This window comes from Oculina patagonica, chromosome 4, assembly GCF_052425735.1.
Source record: "Oculina patagonica isolate OP01 chromosome 4, crgOcupat, whole genome shotgun sequence".
Taxonomy (NCBI): Eukaryota; Metazoa; Cnidaria; class Anthozoa; order Scleractinia; family Oculinidae; genus Oculina; species Oculina patagonica.
The window spans coordinates 51994218-52000475 of NC_135761.1; positions in this window are offsets into that span (position 1 = coordinate 51994218).

Sequence of the window (6258 nt, forward strand, 5' to 3'; positions counted from 1 at the left end):
GCCCTAGATCCAACACAATGGCAGCCTTCAATGAAAGAGCAAAACGCGTGGCCTCCTTTCTTCCCAGTTATTGCAGTTTTACAGGCGAAGAAGGGAAAGAGAAGCTAGAAGGGATATAACACAGGTGACTCAAGCGATCGCGATCGCCCCAATCGCCGCAGACATTAGCGATCGCCTTGTAATGTTCTCATATAATCGCCCCGATCGCAACAAAACTTTTTGAAGTGGCAGAGGCATGTCAAGCACGCTAGGCGTGCGAACGAGAGCACGCAAAGCGTGTCCAGCCAGCCTGTTATTCCACAGAAAAAAAAATTGGTTAGGTCTTGTTCTCAACCTACCATCCTTTCTTCGCGAAAACGGAAATACGAGTAAACAATTTGTGTTGGATTGCATCGATTCTTTTTAGCCCGGGTTTTTGTCGCCAATTTCAATTCTCGAGAAAACACCCAAGAAAGTTTCGCACCGTGTATAGTTCAGCAAAAGCTGCAACTCCAGTTACTAAGGATTTCCTTTCTCTTGTACAGTCTTTTCTGATGTTTATAGCTGCTCGCTCTGTTTTAGCCAGCAACGCCATTTTTTTTTTTGCATCGCTGCGAGAAAATTCGGTTCCAATGTTTTCGCGGCTTTTCTCTTGTACGATTGGAACGCCTGGTCTTTCACAGACTTTTTAAGGTTGAGGAAAAAAATCAAAAAGTGCCAAATTCAAATTTAAATTCGAATCGAAACGTTTCGGGCTTTCTTACTTAATTTGTTATTGTTAGCGGCTACTAGTTTTAGGGGACCGAGAATCGCTAAATATGGTACTCGCTTAAATCATTGTTAGTACTCTTGAATCAATCCCGCAGAATTAGATCGATTGGCAGTGTTTCGAGATGTCAAAGTTCAATCGATTAATTTCTACAGAGAAAAATCATTTGTTCTATCGACATGAGATCACTGAAAAGCCACTTTCAAACAAACTTTCTGAAAACAAAAAGAGCTCTTAAAATGCAATTCATAAATCCTGATTTTCATAAGCCACCCAAGCATTAGAGCAAGCACAATAAACCAGCGTTTGTGCGTGTAACAATTGTATTCTATTTCTCCTTGTGCTTGCGTCGTTAGTAATAAGCAGGCTTATGTCAGATACCCTGATGTTTACTTACAGGTTATCACCAGTTTCGTTCTGAATGTTATCATTGTCATACACGTTCTGATTTATTAGCTTGACCTTGCGTACTGCTGATGGTATGTCGTTTATACAGTCGTTGAAATTAACTTTGCCCCTTCAAAAGCTTAAGTTTTGGCAACAAAACCGAAAGATAGTATAGGTAAAAGTAAAGAGCTGCTTTATTTTAAAAGTCGCTTAAAAGTCGCTTTAAAAGTCGCTTAATAGCAATGCCCTCACTGGATCGCTTCGCTCGCCAACTTGCTCTCGCGGCTTTGCCACTTTCGCGTGTATTCCCGGCCAAACGTGAACCTGCTCATGACAGCCTGGCAAACGCGATTGATTTCTCACTTTTGTTTTTCCTCCGACGTGGAAAAAATATAAATTATACCAAAATTTTCGAAACCCAATTCCAAATAAGCGTAATAGAAAAGCTATAATGGGCAAAAATACAAAGCTGCAGGCTCGAGCCCTGGCCGTGGTCATTGTGTTGTTGGGGCATTTTACTTTCACAGTGCCCGTCTCCGCCCAGGTTTATAAATGGATGGACAGGCATCCCATCCAAGGTGTCGCTAAAGGTACGAAACAGGAAAAATTTCCGGCCTGATGTGTTATTGTTCTAAGTCTAGTGTGTTAAAAGTACATGTCAGTTATCGCATTGCATACTCTTTTAGGGACAGTTCCTCCTTATGCTACTGTGGACATTTTCTGTGCATCACGTATCGCACCGATTTCACCATAGATAGTAGAAACAAATGTTACGGACCACAAAAGCGATTCCCTAGAACTTGATTACAACTCGTATCACTTTTAAAAATGCGTGGTGACCCCACTTTTTGTGTTATAAAACAAAAGTGGTAAGCCAATTAATACAACACACGATTAGTTTTTGGTTGTGCGAAAAAGTTATTTAGACCGTATTTTTGACATCCTAGAGGAGAGCTGTCAGGTGTAGAAGACCTAAATGTAATAATTGAACCTAAATGTAATAAACTCCTAAGTGTAATAACATTTGACCTTAAATGTAATAAACTCCTGAGTGTGACAACATTAAGGTTTAAATATATAACGTTGTACTAGCGTCATCAATATAGGTATCAGCACGTCTTTACCCTTTACCCTATTCAGACCGGGCTTTTTTGCTGTTTTTGACCTTCTCTGACCGGGGGGGGGGGGGGGGAAGCTTCAAAAGCTGAACTTCGAGAATATTTAAGCAATCACAATGAAACTTATTAGTTATATAGCATGTTCAAACATCTTTCTTTTGGTATATGTCACGTGGGGTAATGACGTCACATCACGTGACAATTACATCATGATGTCAAAACAGCCGCCATCTTGGATCCGCCATCTTGGATTTCAAATTTTTTCCAAAATGCCAGAAAACCACCCAAAATTACTGCAAAGTACACAAAATCAATAGAACTGTGCTTTTAAAACCGCAAAAAGGTAAAAATTAATTGCATTTAAGTTAATTTTCATTAATATGAACGGCGAAAATTACAAATTTGGGAAAACATGCTAAATACGGTTTAACATAGAAATGACTTAAAATACGGGAAATTCTCCGTAACACAAAGTGATTTTTTGAGCCATCTGTCACACCATCGGACAAGTTGCTGTATTCATCATGAATCAAACGTAACTAATTAAAAACATCAATCAAGTGACTTCAAATTAATGGTCTCAATGGGGTGGTGGCTTTTGCGGTTAATGGTTAAAATTTAGGCGTTTTTACGGCTAACGGTTAATTTATTTCCATTACAATTAACAAAAGTTAAAAATGAATTCCCGTTGTATTTAAAAGTTGAAAATTAATTTCCGTTATTGAAAAACACATTTTAGGTCTCAGAGGGTCTGAATGGGGTTTAGTGTTTTTAAAGTGTTGTGTATTTAGCGTTCTTTTACACTAAACATTAAACATTAAAATTAAATATTAAGCATTAAAATGTTATTTACCCATATTTTTTAGTACTTGCTGTTAAATTGGCCAATTTTTTAATGTTTGCTGTTTCCGGAGAATACCCATAGTGAAAAATCCATAGTCTTTAAAATTTTAGCATTGTAAATTATTATCTGCCCGAAAATTGAGCATGAACATTGAGCCCGTGCTATATGTTCTCCTCGTAAATCTTCGTTATTCTTGGGACATTTTCTTGATCAAACGTAATAAAACGTTGCAAAAAAACCCTAAAAGGTGAAATTTATTGCATTCAAAATAATTTTCATTATAGGAACACAAAAACTACAAATTTGAGATAACAAAATCTGTCAAAATGCCGTTGTCAAAGTTCCTCAACACATCCTATCCTACCAACACAACCTATCCTACCAAATGATTCCCAGATAATTTTAAGATAAAATCGCAAAGTTTGGAAGCGTTTGGTTGAATCTTGAAAACAAAATAAAAGCGTTCAAAGTCAGCACGTGCACTCCCCCCCCGGTCTGGATAGGGTTAATGAGGTGATGGTTACGTCATTGATGACGTTATATTAACGTTATAAGTATGAATTTGTCACACTTAAGAGTTTATTACATTTAAGGTCAAATGTTATTACATTTAGGAGTTTATTACATTTAGGGTCAGTTATTACATTTAGGTCTTCTACATCAGGGACGATAATGACGCCGTTGGGATAATTTTAGAGTTGATCGGTGAAGAAACATAGGCATCTCGTTTTTCAGCCAAGTCATCGAGTCAAATCACAAGGTCTCACATGAATGGCTTAGCTCCTAACACAATAGCAGCTGCTACACTGGAGGATCAGTAGAATTACTTAAGAAATAGAAAACATGTTCCGTGTTTCTATCGAGTTATAGAAACACGAGTGGAAGTTTGGGAGAACGAGAAATGCTGTGGGAACACGAGTCGATAGACGAGTGTTTCCACAGCTTTTTCGAGTTCTTCCAAACTTTTCACGAGTGTTTCTATAACTTGATAGAAACACGGAAAACATGTTTTCTATTTCTTTTAGAAAACAGCACAAAGAAAATAACGCACATCAAAGTAATATTTAGCGCTTTATTTAACACCAAAACGTAGATTCTCTTCACCTCGCGGTTTTACGTCATGAACAGTAATCAACCAATCATAGTACGGGAGTCGATGAACAGAAATAAATCAACTGTTCAACATTTGCTTCAAGGCCAAAATTCACCGTTGTTTGGCCAAACAAACAAAGAAAACAGGCCCCAAAGTTAACGTAATTATGAGAAATAACTAAGTCGATGGTTTAACTGAAGTCCAGCACTGGAAGGAGTCAAGAATTGTGGTTTTAATTCGCTTCATCGAACTAACCGAATGGTTTGACGAGCGACTCGAACCTTGAAGGTGAAAGTAAATTATTTTTCTGTTAAAAGAAGTTTGACTCGGCATTCTGGACGAATATCTTGTCCAGTTGAGGAGCTGTGAATAGTTCTGAAGTGCTGCAAAGCCTAGAATGGAGTGAAGTTGCGCCAATTCATATACTTCTTTGAAAGGTCAGCCGCTTCGATAATTTCTTTCACAGACTATTTTTGAATGTGTAGCGGGCTCTGTAAACATCTTACTCGCTTGTTTTAAAATGTGCAAATATTTGTTTAGTCTTAACCTGGTTTTTGTCAGCTGTGACATTAAAATTTGGCACAATTATTAGTTGTTATTTTTGCATTGCTTATTTTAGCGCCGTGAATATTGATTGCCGTGTCTACGACAACTGTCTGTGTCTCCATCGAGTTATAGAAACACAATTTTTAACCAATCAGCGCACGTATTTACTTTGTGCTATTTTCTAAAAGTTAATACGAGAGCTGCTACACTTCTGATTTTTGTTCAAGATTAAAAGCCTTTCTATTTCTGAACAAAATGGGTGGTTACCCCAAATTTTATCTTTGAATACCAATTGCCTTTACTAAGACCTTGTTTTTCCGCATAGTCATGAGCCGCGCAAACGATCTTTGTGTTTTGGAGGCACCGTCCTGATGACCACGTTGTTTGAAAAAGGAACACCTGTCAAAAACGATGCGCAGGCAAATGCATTATCTGTCAAATGGGCAATCACGCTACAGACACTTTTATACTAACATTGGAAAAAGGAAAAAACGGTGAAGTTAGGTAAAGCAACTTTATTATGAATACTCCAAAAGGCATACACGCGCGCATAAACAGACACACGCACACAAACACGCACGCAGACCTAAGTTCCTAGATGGTGGTTTCATAAGCTAGAAGTTTCTGTCAAATTGGAAACGAGTTGTTTCCTTTTCATCTTTTCGTTATATAAAACAATTAAAACTTGCGAAATATAAAATGCAGGACAGGATTGTCCATCTCCTGTAACTTAAACGTACTGTGTCACTGATCACTCTTCTTGAAAAAGAAACTCTGTTCTTTTGGAACGTTTTCCTATATTATTTCTTTATTATATTGCGAATCACCGTAAGTAATGTCTTAGAGCATTTTTCCGATATCTGTCAAAAAAAATAACACACAGTACATTATCCCATCTGGTCAATCAGAAGCGAGGTAGATTAATCAGAACTCACACCAAAACCGATACAAAACGTTAAAAAGTCCCAAACTCAGCTCGTGGTCGGTGTTTGCTTTACACCTGATTAACTGACACAAAAACACACACACCCCATAAATGCGCAGCTTATTATCAAAATTCAATTGAAAATGACTAAAAAATGACCTTTAAAAGCGCAGCTTATTATCAAAATTCAATTGAAAATGGCTAGAAATCAAAATAAACATGATCTCCTTTTAAAAACACAACGTAACTCAAAGCAAGGAATTTCATTAAATTATCTAAAATAATGGCATTTTCCTGGCCTAACGTTCAGTTAAGGGCACGAATGGATTCGGCTTTTCGCAAAACGTTTAGAGATAAATTTATCAAACAGTTTATCCAGACTATAAACCTACATGTGCTAGGCTGTTATATGAACTGCGTATTAACTTTGCCAGTCGATTTGGCCAGTATTTTGTATTACTAGGTGCAAAATATACGAAAAATCCTACATAAATTTGTGGTTGGACTTAACATCGTCATTTTTCGTGTAACGAATTTGCTGAATGGTGAAATAATGTCAAGGGTTTCAAGAACAGTTCACATTGCTTAACGTTAATT